Source organism: Grammomys surdaster, unplaced genomic scaffold (assembly GCF_004785775.1).
Source record: "Grammomys surdaster isolate TR1022 unplaced genomic scaffold, NIH_TR_1.0 578, whole genome shotgun sequence".
Lineage (NCBI taxonomy): Eukaryota > Metazoa > Chordata > Mammalia > Rodentia > Muridae > Grammomys > Grammomys surdaster.
In genome coordinates, this window is record NW_021604997.1 from 151,213 (window position 1) to 176,753 (window position 25,541).

The window sequence follows — 25,541 nt, forward strand, 5'->3', positions numbered from 1 at the left end:
TTCCTTTTGTAACTAAACTCCATTACCTACAGGAAGTAACCTCAAAGTTATCCAAAGAAATAAAATTTGGCAAAAGAGTATGTTCCATTTTACAGAGTTTGATAAACTGATATATGTGCATCATACTATATACACATATTCAGAATTTCAATGGATTTTAACATCAGAGAAGGCTGATTCTGATATTACAAATTTGTTAGAAGCTATGCCTATTATATGAATATTCATATAAATTAAAATGGACAATAGTCAGGCATATGTCTCTAATAAGATGAAACAAGTGTTTTTGCATATTATAAGATAAACCAGGTTACAGTAATATCACATAGTTCTAAAGGACATGCAATTGTAGAGAGATTTAATTTTATCTAAAGGAGATGACTAACAGGCAGAAGAGGACAACAATAACACCTGGAGATAGAATACATAGTGCTTTATTAATTTTAAAATTTTAAAATGCTAATGAACAAAAAACTAGGGCTGCTCAAAAACATTGGAATATAGAAAAAACTGCTAAACTAAACTAGAGTGTTTATTTTAAGGATATTCTGTCATCAGAATGGAAAATGAGAAATGTGTTACTCTGGGGGATGGGTTATGCCTATATTTCCACAAGGAAAGAAAAACTACAGGTTCATTCCAAATTGAAAATTGTCAGAGATGACAAGAGACATCCCAAAGAACTTACCTACACACTAGAATAAAGAGACTAACAAGATTAACAGAATAGGTTATGTGTATGTCGTGATGTATATATATATAGCTGTACACAGAGACAGCTCTTGAACCAGTTGAGATTTAAATGTCTATATACAGCCAATAATACCTATTGGGTACAAAATTTTCATGACTTATTATTATATAAAACCCTTTAAGACCACATAAATAGAAATTTATATTTTAGTTTGATTATATGATCAAAATAACCTTTAAAGAAGACAATTGTCTTTCTTTATTGATCTTCATTAACTGATCTATGCTACTCACACCTTCCATATGAATGCCATTACAGAGCTATGTGTTACTTGTAAGGTTTATATATTGCAGATTGAAGTAGGAGGAAGACAGGCCTTACAGGGTTCATGCAACGGGATGCTGAGATTCTGGGACCTTTCATTCCAGCTTAGCTTTTGATTCTACCTCAACTACATCAAAGCTATTTCCTCCAAAAAGTTGCTTCCAGGACATTTCCATAACATCTCACTTGCCCTCCAGGGTTGGAGGTACTCAGTTTCCTTTAGGAGAACAGGAGCGGGCATAGAGGGAGGAAGTTGTGAGTATAGATTTGAGAGGAGAGGAGGGAGGCAGCTGGAATCAGGATATCAAGTGAATAAATAAATATGTAAATGAAAAAGAAAACATTTAAACATATACATACATGTTTCTTCAGCAAATAGTTAAGCTGGTATTCATGTATAGTATGATAAATACATGAATACTGAGTCATACTTATTTAATTTCCACAGCATTACATTTAGAAATGTTTGTCATGTCCAACCGCAGCAAACAAAACCAAAATAAATGACTTATTTAAATAAAAATAAATTATTTTTAAGTTGGAATTCTACAAAGGAAATTGGAATTTCCTGACAATACACAACAAAATAGCAATCAAAGAAGGAAATATTTGATGACTCAAGACTCTATGATTCTAGACTCAAGAGATGACTTTCAAAGATGAAGAGATATTAGTAGTACTGTATTGCATAGGCAGAGGACCACAAACAAAAAGTTTACAGCTACATGCAACTTCAGGTCCCATGGAAGTAATTGACTCTTTTCACCTCTGAAGGCACTACAAACAGAAAAGTATACATACTACCACCAAAACCGCTGTTGATACTACTAGTGTTAGTAACACTATGTCTTTAAAAAACTACTTCATAATTTCACAACAGGATTTATTTTATGACCACATTCAGTTATTCACATATTGAACAACAGGAACATAAACTTCAGTGTTCATACAGTATTTAACATTTTGAAAACTTATTCCCATGGGAACACCCCTGGAGGGAATCTGGCCATTTTCTCCTGGAATACTTTATCAAAGGCTTCAGCTTGGGCTACTGTGAAGTGATTTCTTCCAGTCCCCAGTTGTGCCTGGAAAATGTGAATCAAATACAGAGATGGATTAATAATGGTCTTAACACTGCTCTAGCTCCTCCCACCATGTGCTCTTACCTTCTGTTTGATAAAGACCACACTGTTAAAAGAACAAATGATAGTTTTCCGTAGAAACCTTCTATATCCTTGAAATCATATACACAGACTTCTCCCTCTCTGGAAATTGTGTCACAACTTTTCTTCTCCCAAACTATATACTAGACAATCTAACAGGAGCAACACTGGCTTGATCTTTTTATATATCAAGATTGTTCCTGCTTCCCACCAATGCTGTTTACATCACACTATCCAACTCAACAGTGTTTATCCTCTCAATGATCAAAACCGACTTCAATTGTTTTCTCTATATTTTAGTATTTACTTATAGAAGTTCTTTACAACATGCAAACAACTTTTAAATAATATCTTAAAACAGTTTTTACTTTTGTTTGTGTGGGTTCACATGGTACACATAGTTATGATCAGTATTTCAGCTGTCTTGATTTTCCCATGAGACACACACAGCCACTCCCAGCTGAGAACATCACAAGACTATTGTTTCACTCAGCCATGTTGTTTTGTGATGCGTGAAAATCTGCATAATTTGAGCCCCTGTCCTTTATAGCACTGTCTTTTCTGACCATACATTGGTTTCACCACATCATTCCAGAGGGTCTTCAGTTTAAGCATTAGTAATTGTTCAATTTCTCATTCTCTGTTTTGTCCTCCTTCAACCCAGATGGCAAATATCTTTTATATAATTACATCTTGGTCTTTGTCTTTTTATTAATGACCCTGTAAACTTCTCTATCTTTCTTCCATTTACAATTCATCAACCCCTATTCTTGATTTATTTTCCAGCTGTGTTACTGTGAAGTGATCCATGCACTTCTGATTTGAATATACACACAGAATATTCATCTAATGTGTTTAAAAAGAAAGTGTTTCTTAAATTACTATGGGGTTCATTTTGCAAAGAGTGTCAGACATATAGGCCATGCTCAGTGTGTTTTATTTAATGAATCCATGAATACATGAGAAAAGTGTAAGCAGTGTGCCTATTTTGTTGATGAGGAAAAATTAGTCTTTGAGATGTTATGAAGCATAATAATGATAGATTCGGATAGAATCCAAGAAGATTGACAATAGAAGTCACGCTTTTCTTTATTACATTACTTCCTTTCTGTATCATCACATAACTTAATTTTAATACTCTTATGGGCAGTAATAAAGAAAATGTAGCCAGTTGCATTATTTGTTTCTTTTTCTTTTTTTTATTATTGGGTACTTTATTTATCTACATTTCAGATGTTATTCTCTTCCCCATTCCTTATCCCCAGAAACCTCTTAACTCATCTTCCCTCCTCCTATTTCTATGAGGGAATACCCCAACCCACTCACTCTCTCTCACCTCTCCTCCCTAAAATTTCTCCTCACTGGAACATCCAGCTTTCAAGGGACCAAGGCCCTCCTCTCCCACTAATGTCCTACAAGTCCATCCTACTCTACAAATACAGCTAGAGACATGAGTCTTTCCATGTATGTTCCAAGGCTACCTGTTTTGATTAAGGGAGCTCTGGTTGGTTGGTATTGTTACTCTCCCAATGGGGCAACAAGCCCCTTCAACTCCTTCAGTCTTCTCTCTAACTCTTCCACTAGGAACCCTGTGGTCAGTTTGATGGTTAACTGTGAGCATCTTCCTCTGTATATGTTAGGCTCTGGCAGTGCCTCTCAGGAGACAGGTATATCAGCCTCCTGTCAGCATGTATTTCTGGACATCCACAACAGTGTTTGACTATGATGATCACATCTTTGAGCAATCTCCAAGTGGGACAGTGTCTGGATGGTCTCTGCAACAGTTTCTGTCCCACACATTATATCATATTTGCTCCTGTGAGTATTTTGTTACTCCTTCTAAGAAGGACTGAAGCAACCAAACCTTGTTTTTTTTTTCCTTGGGCTTCACATGGTCTGTGAGTTGTGTCTCAAGTATTGTGAGATTTTGGGCTAATATCCACTTATCAATGAGTGCATACCATGTGTGTTCTTTTGTGACTGGTTTACTTCATTCAAGATGATATTTTCCATTCATTTGTCTAAAAATTTCATGAATTCATTGTTTTTAATAGCTGGTAATACTCCATTGTGTAAATGTACCAAATTTTCTGTATCCAGTCCTCTGTTGAAGGACATCTGTGTTCTTTCCAGCTTCTGGCTATTATAAATAAGGCTGCTATGAACATAGTGGAGCATGTGTCCTTGTTACTTCTTTACTTCTTTCATTTAAACCAATGCTTTTAGTCATTGTTAAATATCTGACTCTTGAAAACTTCCTTCTTCTATTCTGAGTTCCATCTCACCTATCATTACCTTATCAGGTCTGGGAAAGGCTCAAACCCTGATTTATGCTAGCAAAATCACTGCTTAACTACACAGCTATGAAACTACACACACAATCTGCTCCCAGTATAGAGAGGTGGCACAGAAATAGAGAGGATTGAAATTCCCCTTCTGGGAGAGACAATTCACAATGAAGAGAAAGATCATGAACCTAAAGTAATCTAAACATAGGTTGGCAAATACCACCAGATTTTAACACTAGATGAATTTTCATAGTCCTTTTGGGGTTTACTTTTGGCCTATTCTGGGGCAAAATCTTGATCTGGTCAACATTTTTTCCAGATGTTAATGTAAATTTTGTGGTTCTGTGGTTATCGTCTCAGATATATCTTTGCCCTACTGCATCACACTTTATATATTTTGGAGTTGAGGATTTGGATACAGGGAACTTAACAATGCCTCTTAGAAACATGACATTTTCCCCATTTTTCATTGAAGTTATTTGACATTACCATCTCCAATCCCAAGGTTGTCTCCCAAAATAAATCAGCTTTTCAGAGTGAAAAAGCCCATATCTTTTCCATAAACCATTACTTTGTAGTGTCTGTGAGAAGCTATAAGGGATGAGCAGTGACTGCCAGTACATTCCAATTACTTAGAAATTTATTGGCACAAGTCCTTAACATGTTCTAACATATTATGAAGCTAGACAATTCTTTTACCTTTTATTATGAGGTTCAAGCCATTACTAATCACATCTTTGATGATGATGCTAAAATTGGACATGTTATTTTCTTTCATGACTTGGAAGGAGCTGTACTTGAGGACTAAATCCAGTTCATTAGGCTCTAATTTTTTCCCTAGAAAGTCACAGATCTTCTTTATGGTTCCCTTTGTATCCTAAACAAAGAAGAAACAAAAATAAGGGCAATAAACAGAGAACTCTGAGAGTACAGATGTAAAGAAGGGATCTGTGGGGCTGGAGAGATGGCTCAGAGGGTAAGAGCACTGACTGCTCTTCCAGAAGTCCTAGTTCAATTTCCAGCAAACACCTGGTGGCTCACAAACATTTGTAATATTATCTGATGCCTCTTATGGTGTGTCTGAAGAAAGCAACAGTGCACTCACATACATAAAATAAATAATTCTTTAAGTAAACAGAAGGGATCTGTGGATGGTGGATGAGAAAAGGGATGTGAAGAAAGAGCATCAGCAGATGAAAGAGCATGAATGGAGTTTAGTCAAGAAAAGGCAATGAAACAAAGGCAAGAAGGACTCACAGACAACATTTATATACTGAGTGGGCTTGCAAAGTGTCTGATCTTTAATTCCTAAAAACAGAGTCTGGGGCTTCTTTTTAGGTAGAAGAAAATATTAGAGATAGTGTCTCATAGAACCAAGGGTAAATTTAAACTTACTTTATCGAGGATAATGACCTTGAATTTCAGACCCTCCTGTCTAATTCTCCATAGTGCTGTGGTCACAGGTATGTGTCAACACATTCACTAAGTATACTGAGAGTTATTTTCTCCTAATACCAAAAAACCAGTGCTTCTAAGGTCTAAACCACCATCATTGGAGAAAATAGGGGTGACCGATGGCTCCAGGGTATGTAAGGCTGGTTGACCTTGTTAGTCAAAAGCAGGAGAGCAAGTCATGGCTCCCATGATGGCTGGATGCCCCAGTGTATCGGAATTCTAGGTCAGGATGATAGGAGTGATTGGGGGGGGTGGAGCACATCATTATAGAAGCAGGAGTAGGGGGGGATGGAATAGGGTTTTTTGGGGTGGCGGAAAAACAGGGATAGGGCATAACATCTGAAATGTAAATAAACTATTCAATGGGAAAAAAAAAGTACTCAGCCTCACTCTGAAGTTTTGGCTTATGCACTGGATGTTGCTATGGAGACCAGTATACCTCAAGCTCACAGAGATCAGAGATTCATCTATCTGGCTTTTCTTGTCCACTTGCTGGCATTGAAAATATGTAAAACCTTATATATCCTGCCCTGGGGTATTTAAAGTAACTTACAGAATTACTGCTAGTCAATGATCAAGGAGAATGAAGGAATATGCACAAAGACCTCAAATAGATTATTGTGCCAGATAATACTGTTTACTTAAGCTAACTGAAAACAATACAGCTTCACAAAAGTTTCATAGTAATGTTCTCAATATTTATTACTTTGAGTACTTCTCAGAAACTTTCTTTGAGTAAGCATCTCAGGTTACAGCCCAGGTGGGCATCAAAATCACAATTTTTCTGTCTCAGAACTCTGATTGTTACAAGAATATCTGTATACTACAACAATTACTTTAATATAGGAGAAAGTCATCACCAGGCAAAATCTTTGAATACCAAAAATTGTGATTCGAATAGTAGCCCTCTCCCTGGACTCATGAGGTTTTTATGGTTTAAAACATTTTTTTACATATTTATCACATTTCCACCTAATATTTCATAGGAAAGTAAACAATTATGTCAATAAATGCTAAGAATGAGTTAAATTGTCAGAAAGGTGCCTTACAGGAATCTGCACTAGTGTGCAGTAGACAGATAGGTAGTGATCCTTCCTAGGGAAAAATGAATTTCATGATGATTAAGTAAAAAATTCCACATGTAGAAAAATAGTGTGATGAAAGTTTTGTCTTTACAAGTAAACTTTTGCTTCCTGAGAGATAACACTAAGAGGTCAAATCATTTTTAAATAATTTCATCTTTTTTGTTTTGTTTGGTTATACTTTAATTTTTTATTAATAGTTATTTTTCTCAAGCCCTTTAGGGAAGTAGGTAGGCTAACAACAGACCTTCACCTTTTCCCTGCTTTTCAAGATCCTATGCCCAAGTCATCTTTGGCTCTGCATCAAAAAACTTATGGCAGCACCTCACTTCTCTAGTGGGTCCAAAGATCTTTCCCTTCTGATATTGCTTCCTCAACTCATTGCATTACCCCAGCCTCCAAGTTCAGCACTCCCTGAAAATTCACTGATTACTCTGGCCAGGGAAACAGATGGGCTATCTGCAGATTGATCTTCACTTTTCCTAGCATATCTCCAAGTCCAATTACCCAGTCTCATTCTTATCTCTGCAAAGGAACACCAAACTTTGGGAGGTAAATTGCTTTTCCCCAGGCCCGACTCCAGAATGCACTCCTGGGGAAGCCAAAGCCTGTTATGAAAGGAAAGCAATTAGGTTACATTGTCAGGTTTCACCTCTCTATTCATTCTTCTAACCCAATACATGAGTCTCATCCTCACCACTTTATCAAACCTTCTGCTGTGGCCTTTCCTCATTATATATCCCCATTCCAAGGAGACTGACTATGCAGAGCCCGGTCAAAAACCCTGCTTTCTTCCATCTTGTGAAATTCCTCAATTGAGCCCAGCCCATCTCTCTTCCTAATTCTCTGGTCCCACAACTAATAAGCACATCTTATCTGGTACCCTAATGTAGTTTCTACAGCATATGTAAAGCCACCTCATTCTCCTAATAACCACAGTGAAACAAAAGCCAGGAAAAAAATTCCCACCCAATAGAGACAAGACCAGATATCAGCACCTAGATTTATTATGTTCCTAATCTAAGATGCCTAAATTCCAGTGTAAAAACACAATCAATAACAACCAGGACAATATGTCTCTACTAGAGGCCAGCTATCATAACACCACATGCCCTGTATATTTCCTTAAAACAGCTTTTATAAATATAATAGTGGTATTTTAAAGGGAAATCAACATATGACTTAAAGAAATCTATGAAACCACAAAGAAACAGTGGAAAGAAATGAATTAAACTAATTTCCACCTGGGTAGAAATAGAATCAATACAGAAAATCCAAATTGAGAAAATCTCAAAATCAAATTTTCAAGAATTCAAACAGTTAACTCAGAAGCATTCTTCACAAAAAGTAGATGGATAGAACGGAGACGTTTTTGTATTGAAGACACAGTAAAAGAAATAAATACATTAAAGAAAATATTATATATTTGAAACTCCTGTCACATAATATTCAGGAAAACTTGGTCGCTATTTTCAAAACACCAGATGTATGAATAATCGAGATAGAAGAAAAAAAGTAAACCCATGTCAAAGGCACAGAAAATATTTTCAACAAAATTATTTAAAATAATAATATATATAAAAAAATCCTAACCTGAAGAAAGAGATGCCTATCAAAGTTCATGAAGAATACAGAACATCAACTAGACTGGACAAGAAAACAAAGTCCTCTGAGCACATAGTAATCAAAACATTAAATATACACAATAAATTATGAACAAATGTGCAAGAGCTAGGATGGGGAAAACAAGTCGGAGAGGGGAAGGGACAGGAGGTTGTGGAAGGGAGTACAGGGAAATACAGGTAAAATTAAGTCATATTTGAGAGGTAGTATTGAACTCTAGTATAGCTGAAACTTCCTAAAATCTATAAGTATATGAAAGTGGTCAGAGTGAAATCACCAGATTATGGACATCTCTTGTCACAAAGATGTAAAGAATGAGAGAGAGAAGGAAGGAAAGAGAGAGAGAGAGAGAGAGAGAGAGAGAGAGAGAGAGAGAGAGAGACAGAGACAGACAGAGAGACAGAGAGAGACAGAGAGACAGAGAGAGAAAGAAAGATTACAGTTTGCTTATATTGGAAGCTGAGGAGAAGGGCAGCGCCAGGGAAATCTTGAGGCAGAGACTTGTTCCCCCGCCTTCTACTTGGGACATGGAGACCTCTTGGCAGGTCTCTGGGCTCTGGGGGCATGGCCAAATACCCCAGGATTCCACATCCCCACAGACTAAAGCAGCATGGACAGAGCTTGGCTGGGTTTGTCCCATATACTCTGTGTCTATATTATTTTCTCAAGTTTAGTGTTTTCATGAGATTCTTGAATGAGTGAAAGAGTAGGTTAATGATTATCATTCTTTCAATCAGACTCTTTTCTTTTGGTGGTTTGACTTATCTAACTTCAATGTAATAGATTTTGTTTTATCACACATTATTTGGCTTACACTTATGCAGCATTGTTAACCATTGGAGGAAGTTGAGACAACAAATTAAACATAACAGGACCCTGGTGGCTGATGCTGATTTTGAGGCAATAGAAACATGCTGCTTGTTAGCTTGTTCACCATGGTATATGTACCTATACTGTTAAAGAACACAAGAATGCCAGCTCTCACAAGGGGATGGGCCCTTCTCTTTCAATCAATGATTAATAAAATACCTCACAGATTTGCCTTCAACCTGAACTTTTGGAGGCATTTTCACAATTAAATTTCCCTCCTTTCAGGTGAATCTTGCTTGTGACATGTTGACACACAACTACCCAGCATGTTATTCCATATTGCATTCTATTATATATTCTTTTATTGATTTGATAGACTTGTAGTACTAGATTATTTTCAAGAAAAATCTTTAGAGTTTTGTTGGTAATGAGGCATAGAGGATCTGGAAGTCCTCAGGGAGAGGGTACATATGATCATAATGCATTTGCATTTAAATGGTTTTTTTAGTCAATAAAAGATAATTTTAAAAATGTCAGAACAACCAAAAAATCACAGTTCTCAATAACATTCCTCATTACTTGGATTTAGTTTTTCATTGTGTGGTGACTGTAAGACTGATGCTCACCTTTTTCATGTCTTCATAGTAGAGCACCAGGAAGTTGCCCCATTCTCTCATGGACAGCCAGCCACGGACATGCTCAAACCATGATCCAACCGGAACTGTATACAGGGAGAAGTAAAGTGTCAATTACATATCCTTATTGCAGGGTCTGCTTGACTTTCTTCACTTCTCTGAAAGCAGCAGCAAAAAGCTGCACTAAGAAAAATTTAACTATTTATAGCATTAATCATGATGTTTGAGGCAAATACCAAAATAAATAGATGATAAAATCAAGTCCATTAACAAACTCATTACCATATAGGCTTACCATGGAGGCCACAAGGAGATAACCTACTGCCAAGTTGCAAGGACAGAAATATGTCCTGAGGGAATTTTTCACACAAATACAGGAATCTAGAGGTGATTCCTGTAAACACCTGCCTTCTGGTGAGGTTAACTAGAAAGACAGAAAAAATTGATGACAGAGATGGGAGAATAGTATTTTATATGGTGTTGGAAAGAAAGATTCCATCAATACAGAAACCTATTGGCTGAAAACTATATGGAGGTATGAATCAAGGCTTGATGGCATCATTAATAACCACACTAACAAAGTAAGTCAGTGGAATAAGGCAACTTTGTGTGTGTGTGTGTTTCTGTGTGTGTGTGTGTGTGTGTGTGTGTGTGTGTGTGTGTGTGTGACAGAGAGAGCGAGAGAGAGAGAGAGAGAGAGAGAGAGAAAGGCAGAGAGAGAGAGAGAGAGAGAGAGAGGGAGAGAGAGAATGCTTGTGAGGTTTTAGAATGACCTTAGCATATTTACTGGAGGAAGATCTGTTGATTATGAAAAATATATAGGGCAATGCCAAGTGGGGAAACAAGACGCAGTGGAATCAGAACTGAATCTCTCTACTTAGCATACTGTTTCTGCAATTCGCTATGGTGGTATAATTTTCATTTCTATTTTTCAATCTTCAGTCCCTGATTTATCCCTTAATGATCTTATCCTGGATTGATCTCACATCCTATAGTACAGTACCAGGCCAGATGTGCCTAGTAATGCAATAATGACACAATTGTTATAGGGTAACTTAAGTGATGTCTGATTGGATTTGAGGCTTTATCTTTGGGAGGGAATTCATGCCTGGTACGATAAACCTGGCCAGGAACCCATGGCTTGAGATGTTATAGATCTAACTATGGTTCCTACTGTCATTTTACTAAATTGTCATATTGTCAAACCACCTTCTAAATATTTATATATACCCATGTATTTGTGCTATTCTGTATCTTTGTTAGAGATTATTTTTTTGGTGCTGGCATTAGTTAAAGAAGGAATTCATAAGTGATCAAAATGTGAAGCATAATTGTGAGTGCTCAGTCATTGATGTGGTTTCTATCATTCCCTACTCAAGGATCAGGAAATATTGTGAAAGAGGAAGTAGAAAGTAAAAGGTAGATAATGGAGAGGAGTGCTTTGAAACTGTCCTCTGTGAATATTGTCCTCTGAACATGAGTTGATTGTTATGCAAATTATACTCATATAACCAATGGTTGCCTATAGAAAACTGCATACCATAAAGCCTGTTCATATTACAGGGTGGATGAGGGAGGATGTCCTGAAGCTCCACTCCTGATTTAAGATCTATTTTCAGTTGATGATTGCTAGATGAGAAAGACTCTTACAACTTTTGGTATAGGAATATTGTTAGGTATTTCATGCTAATATTGATTGCGCTCCATGTATGCACTTATGAGAACCACAAGTTAGCCTCGGTGGGTTGTAATTTTTTTGAAAATATTAAGATGTAGTATGAACATATTGGGGAATGTATAGTGTATTGGAGTGCATACTGCCAAATATAGTAGAATATGATACACTATGTTCATTTTTTAAATTTTCAAAGAACAAATATATTATTTAAAAACACAAAAATTATGAAAAATAAATCAAGAACAAATGACATAGCAAGATCTAATGCTTTTCTTACTGGAATAATAAAAGCAAATAATTCAGGAAGAGTGAGCCAATATTTGATGCTAAATCACTTTACTTCTGAAGGATACCAATTCCAATATCTAAGACCTATTTATTCCAAAAATGCCTTGTTTAAAAAAAACTTCAGAAACCAACTCATATTGACTTTTTATTATATTTCAGTTCATCTTTCACACAGTAACAGAAATGTTTATCCAAGTGGTGAACTGTGATAAATTGAAAGACCCACAGCTCTTAAAATTATAGACAATAAGATACTTTACAGGAGTTGAACAGTAAATGGGGTTTCTATATTAAATCTTTTTCGCCAAGTTTCAAGGATCATTTTGGATGGGGACATATTGTAGAAGCAGAGGTGTTTGATGACATTACTAAAACAGTGTTTTCTGGACACTTCATGGCAGTTGGACATATGAAGTCAGCAGTTCTGACATTATGTGCCATATCTGTCCTAGTTTAAGACAGAATGAGTCCCAGCATGGAGCAAGAGGTTTCACATGATATGCCACCTTTGAGGAACTACTAGAGATTGACAGCTTCCTGAAGAGAGTCAGTTTACTTAATGAGTGTTTATCCAAACTACACTGGATAGTCATACACCCAAAAATGTATAGTCAGCATTAATTGGAATTGGTGGTTTTAAAAAGTGATAGGACTGGAGAGATAACTCAATAATTAAGAGCACTTGCTGCTTCCACAGAAAATCTTGGTTCATTTCCCAAAACAACATGGTGACTCATGATCTTTAACTACAGTTCCAGAAGATTTTCTGATGTGCTTCTGACCAATGTGGGTAATGCATGCATTCTGGTTGACAGATATACCTACAGATAAAAGGCATGTAGACAAAAGATGAAAATAAATCTTTTAAAAATGATTATACAAGGTTGGATGCATATGGAATGAGATGAAGATATGAGAGGAATAGGGGAGGTGAATGAATATGATAAAAATACAATGTATGGAATTATCAAAGAATTAGAAGTTATATTTAAAGATATTTCATACATAGACAGATTATAGAGATATTGAGAGAACTCAAGGAACATTTGTCTTTAACCAGTTATAAGGAAGATCAATGAAAGGAATGCCTCATTTTATATTATATACATGGAGACTTGGAGAAAGAGCAAAGCCCTAGGAAGTTGAAGTTAATGAAATCATTTATAATAATTTACTCCGTTTTAAATTTTTGTATATGCCTATGTTTTGTTATGTGAGATTGCAAATATGTGTGGGTATACTTGCAAAGGAATAAAAAGGGTATAAGTTACTCAGTAACTGCAGTTATAGAAAGTTGTGACCCACTCAGCCTGTGTGTGCTAGGAAACAGTCCCTACTCATCTAAAACAGTAGCAAGTGCTATTGACCACTGAGCCAGCTCTCCATCCCCTAATGTTACCATTTTCAAGAGAAAGATATAAGAGCAACTTTATTGAACAATTAAAAGTAGAAATTAGCACAAATACAAAATTGTAAATGAAATTAATAGATTTACAAAAGGAAATAGTGGAATTGTTTAAAGACTCAATGTATAAAAGTCCTTATCATATAAGCCTCGTGATCAGATCTCAGTTTCTGTAACCTGCATAAGTTACAAGGAAATGATTGGCTCCACAAAGTTGTTCCCTTCTCCTCAATAATGTTCTGTGACATGTGTTTATCCACAAAGACACTATGCACACGTATTCCCCAGATATTAATAAAGAAAATATCTTTAAAGGAAAAAGATAAGAAGGCAACTGAACACAATCCATAAATACTCTGCAAGACAGTCTTAATGAAGAATCATGTATATAATATTGGACTTGCGTACATCTTTCAAATATTGTCCTGATTGTTAATTCATGAAGTAGAAGGATGATGTACATTGTGGATAGCACTGTTCCTTACTCAGGGGAATTCTCAGAAGTATAATGGAGGAAAAATCTAGGTGAAGGCAAAAAAGCAGTAGCCTACATACTTATTCTCTGCCTTTTCATGACTGTGTAAACTAAGAAAGCCCACTGAAATCAGTAAGAGAGAATCACTGAGCCAAATATAAAGGAAAGCCACTCAGAATAACAGACACATCAACAATTTTAAAAGGCTAGAATGCTGGACATTTGTATTTTATGTTCAAATAATAAAACCACTGTCATGTCAGAGTACTAGACCTAGTAATGCTTCTTGTCACAAATGAAGAAAAAATTAAAAAAATTATTTGTTTAAAAATTTGCAAAATGAATTTATGGCCACCAAGTCCATTCTACAAAATAGAATTGAGAAAAAAAATCTGTAAAAGCACAACAGCATGAGTTAGTTTCAGCAGCCAACTCGATACATCCCAAAGTCACATTAGAGTCTCAATTAAGAGATTACCCCCATAAGATTTGACTGATTTGACTGTGGCTGTATATTTTAGTGATTGTCATAATTGATCATTGAGGTGGTAGGGCCCAAAGTATAAACATGTGGACCTGCTCTGTATGAGAAAACTAACTGTGAGACAGTGATTAAATTACTAAGCTGATTTGTAATCTAGTTTCATTTCAGTTCTTTCTTGAGATACTGTCCTAATTTTCCTGTAGGTAGATTGTTGACCTGAACATGTAAGTCAGATAGCCACTTCCTGCTCCTAAGTTGCTTCTTGTAAGAGTATTTTATCAGACAAATCATTAACCAAACTAGACCAATAGTTAAAGAAGAAATAAAAATACAGCTTGTGTACCTTGGCAAAAATCATCAAAATGACTGAAATTAATAAATACCTTCAAAGATAACTGCATATTAATGTCAATTCCCTTCTCAAAAGACACTGGTTAGGAAATTACATCAAAAAGCAAGAGTATATGTTTGTTTTATGTTATCATTAAAAACAGGTGGGACATTATAATGACACGATCAAACAAAGTGTTCAAGGCAAATGGAATCAGAAAGTAAGCAAATGTTTCTGATTGAATACAATCAAACAGTATTGAACCAAAATTTGGAGAGAAATGATAAACATTGCTTTGTATTGATTAAATGAATAATGCATGGAAAAGGCAGTGCAATGCTAATCACAGGTCCACTTAGTTACACACAGAAAATACTAGTAGACATAAAGTCACAAACAGTAGTCTAACTCTGAACAGTTGACACATCATCTCATTAAAAAGTAAACGAAATTATATCATGCCTCAGATTAAACTGACTTAACAGACATCTATAGAACACAAAATATAAACACTGCAGAATACACATTGTTCTCAGAAGCCTATGAAACTATCACTCAAGTAGATAGATATTAGTTCAAAAAGGAAGTCTTAACCAATATACATTGAAATAATTTCTTATATTCTACTTGACAATAATTAAGTGACTGACTACAAATAAATGAAAAGCAAAACTCCAGAATGCCAACAATTGTATGGAGATTTAACAACTCACAACTGAATCATGAAGAAATCAACAAGAAAAATACCCCTATAATCAAATAAAGATAAAAACAATACATCCTCTAGCCTGTGGGATAAATTGAAAACAGCCCTAAGAGGAACATTGAAAGCTCAAAGTACCTGTATTAAGAAATCAAAGAGATTTTTAATATTTTTATCAATGTTTCACCTTGAGAATTTGGAAAAAGAGCAAAGCAAACACCAAATTTCGTAGCTGGAAAGATGTCAGTGACCGAAGTGTAGAAATTAGAGAAAAAGGGAACAGCAGTAACAAGAAAAGAAATATAGAGAGGTGATGGAACAGAGTTCTTTTCTTCAAAATATAAATATTGATCAAATCTTATCTAAACTAAAAAAAAGAAATAGCAAATGTCAAATCTAATACAGTAAAACACAGAAGTGGAGTCATTCATTATGACAGCACAACTGATATTCAGAAAATGTTTAGAGTTTACCTTAGAAATTACATACCACGAAACTTGAAAACCTAAAAGATATGGATGAATTTTTGCTTATATAAAAAACTATTAAAATGAAATTAGTATTACATATAAAACATTAAGCAGCTACAGATTGAGAGAAGGCTTAGCAGCTAAATCATTTACTGTTCTTCTACAGCACAAAGATTCAGTTTCCAGTTCCCACCTGATAGTTCACAATGCCCTATTAAAACCTAGTCATCAGACACCAGAAGCAGACACACATACATACAAGGAAAACACTTCAACAAGTAAACAAAATAAATCTCAAAACTAGCCTGGCTTATAATAAGCAATGAGTTTTCAAATGTTTACATAATCACTAACTAAAAAATGTTCAATCTCAGGTGAATTTTTCAAGACATTCATTCAGAGAACAAGGTTTTCAAAATATTCCATAAAAGAAGGAAAAAGCTAGGCAGTGGTGGTGCATGCCTTTGATCCCAACACTTGGGAGGCAGTGGCAGGCAGATTTCTGAGTTTGAGGCCTGCCTGGTCGACAGAGTGAGTTCCAGGACTGCCAGGGCTATACAGAGAAATCCTGTTTCAAATAAACAAATAAAAAAAATAAAAAGAAACTGTGATCTTGGGAGGAAAAAACAATAAGGATAAAAGGTACACAACAAAAGTATTTTTCTAAAGCATCGATACAAAATAAGTCAAATATTCAATAAAAAAGAAAAGTGTGGACTAAAATCTATGATGAAATTTGAGTAAAAACTTCTCAATAAAATACTTTCTGACCAAATTCAGGGACACATCAATGGGTAGTGAAATGGCTCAAGAGGAAAGAAAAGGTGTTCACAGCTAAACCTGACACCCTACATCCACATGGTGGTGTTGTTCTTTGGTCTCCTTCTGCATACTTTGTTACACATGAACTCCCCAACTATACATAGACACACACAAAGAGGAAGGGATATATAATATATGATGTAAGGTATATGATATGTGATATGTAATATGTAATATGCAATATATAATATGTGCATGTCAAAGTATGTTTACTTTTAGATGATATAATTCTAGCAATACGAGTCCTGAAAGAATTTACTAGAAAACACTTGGATCTGATAAAGACTTCATCAAAAGAACAAGATATAAAATAAACATACAAACTTTAATAACTTTCCTGTCTACCAATGAAGAATTAAGAAACAAATCAGAAAAGTAAGTCTTTTTACAGTTGCCTAAAGAAAATAGCCTAGAACAAGCATACAACAGTTTGCTTGTTTGAAAAAGATATCCACTGTAAATCTGAGTCATTTGAATACTTGGTGCCCAATTTGTAGATATTTTAGGAAGATTTGGAGTTGTGAACTTACTGGAGGAAATGTGCCATTGGAGGTTAGATTTAAGGTTGCACAAGACTGGCACAATTTTGAGTGATGTTTCTGCTTCCTGCTTATGGAGTAATGTGAGAGATCTCAACTTCTGCTCCAATAGTGTGCCCTCTTGGGTGGTGTCATACTTCTAGCCATAGTAATGATATACATATATTTATATAACCATAAGCCCCAAACGAAGCATTCCTTTTATATGTTGCCTTGTTCATTGTGTTTTATCACAACAATATAAAAAGTAATGAAAACAAGAAGGAGGTGATATATCCTCTACAATGAAAACCTCAACAGGGTGAGTCAGATATTAAGAGTTGGAAAATCTTCTCCTGCTCAGAGACTAGGAGAACTGATGTTAAAAAAGAATGGCCACCCAATAAAAAGAAATGTACAGTTCCAACACAACCCATTTCAACATTTTAATGTCACCCACAGAATTAAAAAATCTTAAAATTCATACAAAATGGTTAGAGGCACATTCCTAAATGGCACATTATAAAATGACCTCTAATGCTCAGAGATTATTGCAGAAGAGAGAGTGGAGTGAATGTAGGAGCTGAAGAATAAAGAGAGAAGTGTTATCAAATGCTGGCTTGTGAGCATTGCAGAGTAAATTCATCAAATAAAATCATGTGAAACTGCTTGTAAAACTGGCATTCATCAATGGTGACTCACAAGTTGGGGAAATGGTTCATGGACAGTAACAAATCCCTGCTGAATTGCTAGATACTGAAGGATTCTGGGTGACAGGATTCTGGGTGAACAATTGTCTTCATTTATATACCTACTGACATCCCTGCTTGGTTTTCAATAGGTAGTTCAATCCCACAATCTCACAGATGACTCTGATCATGGTTATACTGATGGGTCACAAATAAAGAGATATGAATGTTTTAAAAGGGAATGGAGTTTAATAAGGACTGAGGGATATTAGAGGGGCGAAGAATTTCAATAATCAGAATGTAATTTATACATGTATGAAAATTTCAAAGAACAAATTTAATAATAAATTCATATGAAAGCAAAAAAAAAAGTTCCCCAGATATTCAAACCAATTTTGGACAAAATGTCCTTATTTTAAGGTATACTACAGGTATATAGAAATTAAGAACAACATTACATGGTTACAAAAACAGACATAGAGATTAATGGAATAGAAAACCAAGACATATGTTAATATAAATGTAGGCTCCTTATACTTGAATATACATATATATATATATGTATGAAACTGTATATATATATATATATTTGAGAAAGATAAGCTCTTTAGTAAATGGTGCTTTGGAAGCTGTAATGCTATATGTAGTAGAGTGAGTTTACATCTTAATCCCTCATTCTGCAAACATACAGACACAGTTAGACAGATAGACAGACAGACAGACATACACACACACGCACAAACATACACACACACTCACAAACACACACACACACACCAATCACAAGTGGATCAAGAACCTCAACAGAAGACTCAAAAACTATGAAACTGCTAAAGGAAACAGTAGTATAGAGGCACAGGTAAGGACATCCTAAATAGTATTCATCCCACTCTGAAAACAAGGCCAATAAGGAAAAAGTAGAACCTTGATAAAGTAAAAGGTTCTTATAAAACAATGGAACTCATTTGTCATGTGAAGATGCAGGCTACAGAATGGGTGAAGTCCTTTGCCAGTTACCTGTTTCTAGGAAATGTGTTTGTTGAGTCTACAAAGAATCTTTTAAAATTCAACATCAAGAAAAGAAACAATTGGAGCAAAGCTTGTGTCATGGAACGCAAGAGTTCTACCAAAAAGAGAAAAAAAATGTCTAATCCCCAATTTTTAAACTCTTCAACATTATTAGCCATCAAGTAAATGATGCAAAAACTACTTTGAGACCTTCTCTTCCTCCAGATGGAATGGCCATTGTCAAAAATAAAAAAATAAAAAAAAAGACAAAATGTGTATTTAGCCTTGGGAAAAGGAAAGAAAATCTAAATATAAAGGGATGAGAAATGAGTAGATGCAGGTAATTAGCAAAAATATTGAAAGAGAATATATGGCTAATTGTTTTAATTCTAGGTCTATCATAGAACTTTGTTGTTAGTGGTATATAATTGAGTGAATTGAGGTTATAATGAAAGTATAACACTTAATGTGAAGCTTCACAGCTTCTTTTTGAATATGAATTCTAACTATATATAAATTAACTAAGCCTCATGGAATTTGAGTATCATTTATTTTGGTGTATTTTATTTCTTTATTTGAAGTTTCTTTATAAGAAATTTAAATAAATTTTCTAACACTTTTTAAGAAGTTTTAAAAAGAAAATCTGGAGGAAGAGAAATACTGATGTAAGTGCACACTCACACAGTAATTGAAATCACTGTGGACTTTACTCAAAAAACTGAACACAGATTATCATGTGATTTAGTTATCCAATATTAATTATCCTCAAATTACTTAGGAATATACTACTATATATCTAGGTGTACACTAGTATGGACTTAGGTATATATCACTACATACTAAGATGTATAATATTATATACTTAGATGTACATCACTATATATTTAAGTGCACACTACTATGCATATAGATGTATAATGCTATGCACTTAAGTGTATGCTACAATGTAGTTAGGAATGTACTTCTATGTACTTAAGAATATACCCCTAACAAGTAGTTGAACATCTGTACTCATGACAACTCTACTCACAATAGCTTGGAAACAGGTTCAGTCTGTGTGCCCTTCAACTGAAAAATAGGTAATGTGTACAAAATGAAACTTCATTCAGCTATAAAAATAAAATTATGAACTTCTCAGAAAAGTAGATGGAACTGGAGAATATACTTAACGAGGTAACCAAGGCACAGATAGACAAACAATATATGTGCTCTGTAAATGAGATGAGTAAAACATAGTGTGTTGAACTTGAAGTGCATATAAAGGACAGAAAACTAGAAAAAGGCCATTAGAAGAAGAACAAGAAGAGGACACCCTAAGGAAAGAAACATTCCAGAACACTTATAATATAGAAGTTGAGGGGATGAATATGAGAATGAGTTGGTATATGCAAAGATAGGATGGTAAGATGAAGGGTGTGATTAATCAAAACAAGAAAATATGATGATGCATTATGGAAACTCACCAGTTTGAAAGCTTATTAATATATTAGACGAGGCACCTTGCCTAGGTAGAAAATACTGCTTGTAGAAGTCATATGTTTTAAAATGAAAACTCCATTGCTATTGTTAGGAAATCTCCCTAGGAGTTGTTGTCTGGAAAATGCCTGAGGATCCAAATAATACAGGCAATTGTCACTATTGTCAGTTGCCCACAAAAGTCATTGGTAAGGCCCTGTTGCTAAAGACATCATTATACAGTTACCATTGGACATAAAGAAAACATGCTGGGATTGGTCTGGACTATGTCTTTCTCCTGAATAGCCCTCATAGTGTTAGGCAGACTGTTACTAGGAGATTGACATCTACACTTACTCAGCTGTGGAAGCTGTGATCTATACTTTACCCAGCCTTACAAGATATGTTCTTTGGTCAATAATGGCTATTTTGTTATGGGGTAAATAGCCAGTTTTTGATTGGTATTGAGAAAAGTTGAGAGATAGTCTAGACAACATGGTCAAATGCTTATGTTAAGAAGGGAATAGACCATAGTGTGTAAACTATCTTTATTATTCTGATAAATGGACATGATATGAACATCAAAATCTAAATAGCCACTATTTTCACAAATTATATATGTCTACCAGCAGCATGGTCAAAAGATGCTTCTTGTATTTGACAGTGGTGATTTGAGACTCAAAAACTAGCAAACATGCTGAGAATAAGTCACCTTTCAGTGTTCACCATAAATGAGACATCTTTAGTCTACAGTATACACTTAGGAAATAATAAGAAAGAAGGTATGAGATTTTTTTTAGTAGAGTAACTACTGGTAAGGTTCTCAGGTTCCTGCAAATGATGCCTTGTCTTTGCTCCAGTAAGCAACCCAAGTGGAATTTACTGGGTCAAAACCACACACATAAAGAAAAGGAATATGAAAATAGAAAGGAGAGCTACTTAGGAAAAGGAACAGATCAGCAAGAATTGGAAAATGCAAGAATGATAAGTGGGCTATTATTGCTATCAAAATACCTGTATACATACATGGAAATATTAATAATAAAACAATATGTTAGATATAATCAATATATTTCAGTAAAAATTCATAGAAAAAGAGGTATAAAGAATCCCTTCTCCTACCTCTGAAAATAGTTTTGAGACCAATAAGAGATTAGGACTTACAGTAGTTAGAGAAATGCACTTTAACAAAATGGTGGGTGGTCAAGCTAATGTATATGATGAATACAAAGCCATTACAAAAAAAGACTAAGAAAATCCACAAATGAGAAGCATGGTAGGAAGAAAATAGCATTGGTTATCTTTCTGTTGCTGTGATAAAACAACAAAATGAAAAAGACAACTTAAGGAAGAGAGAGCTTGTCCATGGCAGGAAGCTTGGATTATATTTCCTTTACTACAAGCAGAAAGCAAAAGGAGTACACTGGAAGTTGCTTAAGAGTTTAATTTCTCAAAGCCCACCTTGAATTGAATACGTCCTCCAACATGGCTGTGTCTCATAAACATTCTGGAAAAGCACCACCAACTGAGAAACAAGTGTTCAAATGTGGAAGCCTATGTGGGACATTTCTTACTCAAATGAAGACTGATGCATCTACATTAAGTTGGAAAGATGAGATACTCCAAATGGTGCTGAAATTGTATGTCATGGGGCAAGCTGTGGCTGTTTCCTGTTCTTTAGTGATATGTGAGAACAGAAAGAGTTCACAGTCAGGTATGAAATGTTGATGAGCCTTAGACCTAGAGACTGGTTGAATTTAAAGGTGCAAAATGGAGTCTACAAAAGTTCCTAAATGGCTAAAGATTGAGACAATTTAGGTAACCCACATGATATTGTGGGTTTGAGCCTCAGCATCAAATAAATAAAATACACAGTAGGTGATTTTAGTCCTAGAACTCAAGAGGTAGAAGAAGGAGGAGCCAAGCTTCAAAGTCATCCCAGACTATATAGAGATTTTCAGGACAACAAAATAATCACTGAGACCTGGCATGGGGAGACTCCAGATACTCTATGGTGGTGATTCTATCTGAAACTCTTCACAGTAGGAGTTATGGAGCCTACAATGCCACCTTCTGTTGCCAGGTAGGACTCCCAGTGGTAGGATAAGGACAGCAAGAAGTTCACAAAACATTTGATCAGAGTGTTCTGCCTACAATTTTATTTGATTTATAAAAATGAAACAGAAAAATGTCTAGTTAATTGATAGTGTAAAAAATCAGAGTGATTCAACAGTTGTAATGATCAAACAATCATAATTGTTTATCCAACACCAAATGCACAGCCCATAAAATATTCATACAGTTAACATTGGACTGATTAAGAAGGTTGTACTGAAGGATTTAGGAAGATATAAATTTCTTTAGAATATAGCGATTATTTATTTATTTTGAAGTATGTAGTATATAGTAGAAATACATAAATATCTATCTATCTATATCTATATCTATATCTATATCTATATCTATCTATCTATCTATCTATCTATATATATAACACTATGAATATATAAACATTAGAATACATTTAGGAATGTGTTTGTGTATGTGTGCATGTATGTTTACAACATGAATTAATAAAAAAGAAACCATAAATTTGAAAGAGAGAATATATATATATATATATATATATATATATATATATATATATATCCATGAGTTTGGAGGGAGAGAGGGAAATGGGGAAATGATTCACATAATTATGTTTTATTATTATAATATCAAACCATAAAAGAAATAAATTAGGAGTTATTATTTTTCAAAAGACATATTTATTTTATGTACATGAGTGCACTATTGCTGTCTACAGACACACATCCTATTATGTATGGTCATGAGCCACCATGTGTTTGCTGGGAATTGAACTCAGGACTACTGGAAGAACAGTTAGTTCTCTTGACCATGGATTCATCTCTCCAGCCCCCAAAGTAATCATTCTTAATAAAAAGCTAATTAATATTTTGTACCAATTATTCCAGAAATCATGTATTTAGGCTTCAGTTTCCCTAGCCAAAAGTTTTCCAAATCCAGATAAGACACATGCATATATGTGAATGGTCAGAAATTCACTGTGCCATTTTAAGGAGAATTTATTCTAAGTTTGTCTTTGCAGTTTGAACATAAACTATGTATATATTCTATGGTAGAGGGACTTACAAGGAACTTAGTAACTTGGGGCTATGATTGGTCAGACCCTGAGTATCTCTGATTTCTTCTAGTGATTCTCTTTCAGTTTCATGGGGGATTCATATGGCTACTGATCTCAATAGAGAGCTAGAGACAGCATGACACCATGTGTACCACTGGCCTTTGACCATCGATGCCTAGTCAGGCTGCTTCCCCAATGAGCAACTGTGGCTTAGGTGATTCACCCACAGGGCTTGGGATATATGCTATAATTAAGACTGATTCATTGACTTTGATGAAAATAATACAGTAACATTGACTGTAGTGTAGAGTTTGAACTCTGCTTGACTTATATATGTAATTCCTGATTGTTTTAGTGTGATATTTCACTTTATGACTTAAAGCTTCCCAGGATCACTGTGTGATGGTCCACATTCTGATACTTTAATATAGTCTGAGGTGGGGAAACATCAGCATCACCTAGACAATGAGATCCTACATTTACATTTCTAAAAGAGTTCCAAAACCTGTCAGGGAAAAATAAGTTCAAAGAGAATTTGGTCAACGAAAATCTCAACCACTGGACACTGACCTTAGCCTTGGAACTGAAGAGAGACTTGGAAAATAGATGGATAAGAAGATGGGAGTTGATGAGTCATGGTCCTTCCTTATTTATTAATACTGGATATCCTATATCAGTCACTAGCCAGGGTGCACGCTCCTAAACGGGCACAGATTGGACCAGCTTGAGATCTCCCTTGGTCTGAATCAAGCAGACAACCTCAGCCAACCAGTTTATTCCTGGATGAAAAGGTTAAGTGACAATCACTCATTTCAAGAATACTTGAGAAAAAGCCTCAAGTAGAATATCTATCCATACAATTTACAGTGATGCCCATTTTTAAGCATACAGACTTGTGGTGTTCACAATCTCCCTATGGTGTAAGTACAAAGTATATTCACTCAGTATGTCCTCAAGTCTTCATTTTGCAAAATTGGGACACTAAATTTAGTAAACACCAATCTGCCCATGGAATGTCTCCTCCTGCCCTGGGTCATCATCATTCTACATTCTGGTGGAATGAATTTGACTATCCCAGATATTTCACAGCAATGTAATCATAGTGTCTGCCCTCTGATACTACATCCTTTAATGTAGTTCACTGCCAATGAGAGGCACCCATGCTGTAGTGTATAACTGAGTATTTTTTAAAGTTAAATAAATATCCTTATGAATATTTACCACACACACTTTCATTTGCATTTATTTGCTCATTTGTCAGTGGATGTTTTTCTAGCTTCCTTCTCTGAATTACTGTCTGGTTGTTTTTTTCCTGTATTCCCACTTCCTTTGGAATTTCCTTTGGATTTTCTATGTCATTGTACTTTCTATATCGGCAGCCTAATCCTCACCAAATGTTCAGTGATCCTTCACCACAGCAAATATTCATTCCCCAAACTGCCAAATTTTCTTTTTGGTTTCTTGACTTTTCAGAATCCTTCCAATTCCTGGACAAGGTCCAGCATTCTCTTCTGTTCAACATATCCTCACTTAAATTCCTTTATCTCTTGGTGCTATTCATTCTGTTCATCCTCATCACTCTATCTCTTCTTCTATCTCTTCCACACAGAGAATGATAGTAATGCCAGATTCTGCCTCCGGGTCCACCATCATTGTTCTGGTTCCATAGCTGATCATCTCTGCCAACATAGGTCAGATGAGAGGTCTTTCTCTGAGTGTCACACACACAAACCTTCATGACCACAAATCATTTTACAATTTGGATGTGGTGAATACTCTACTCATCACCCAAAATGAATGAGGATCAAAGCCCTAACTTCCCTCATACAATTCACAGTCAGTCTTACTTATGATCCTTACCTGACTTCGGGTAAGTCAATATGATAAAGTCTTCTTCTTTCACCACAAACTTATTATGAATAACTTTCAAAATTTCTTTTTCAAACCCTATGACTGGAAAAGATATTCCCTCAAACCAAGTATAGTCTGACATCAT

General features: G+C 35.2%; 1 pseudogene; it reads right to left on the reverse strand.

The window, feature by feature from the left end:
• Positions 1-1,989: 1,989 nt before the first annotated feature.
• LOC114633331 lies at positions 1,990-25,541 on the reverse strand (annotated as a pseudogene).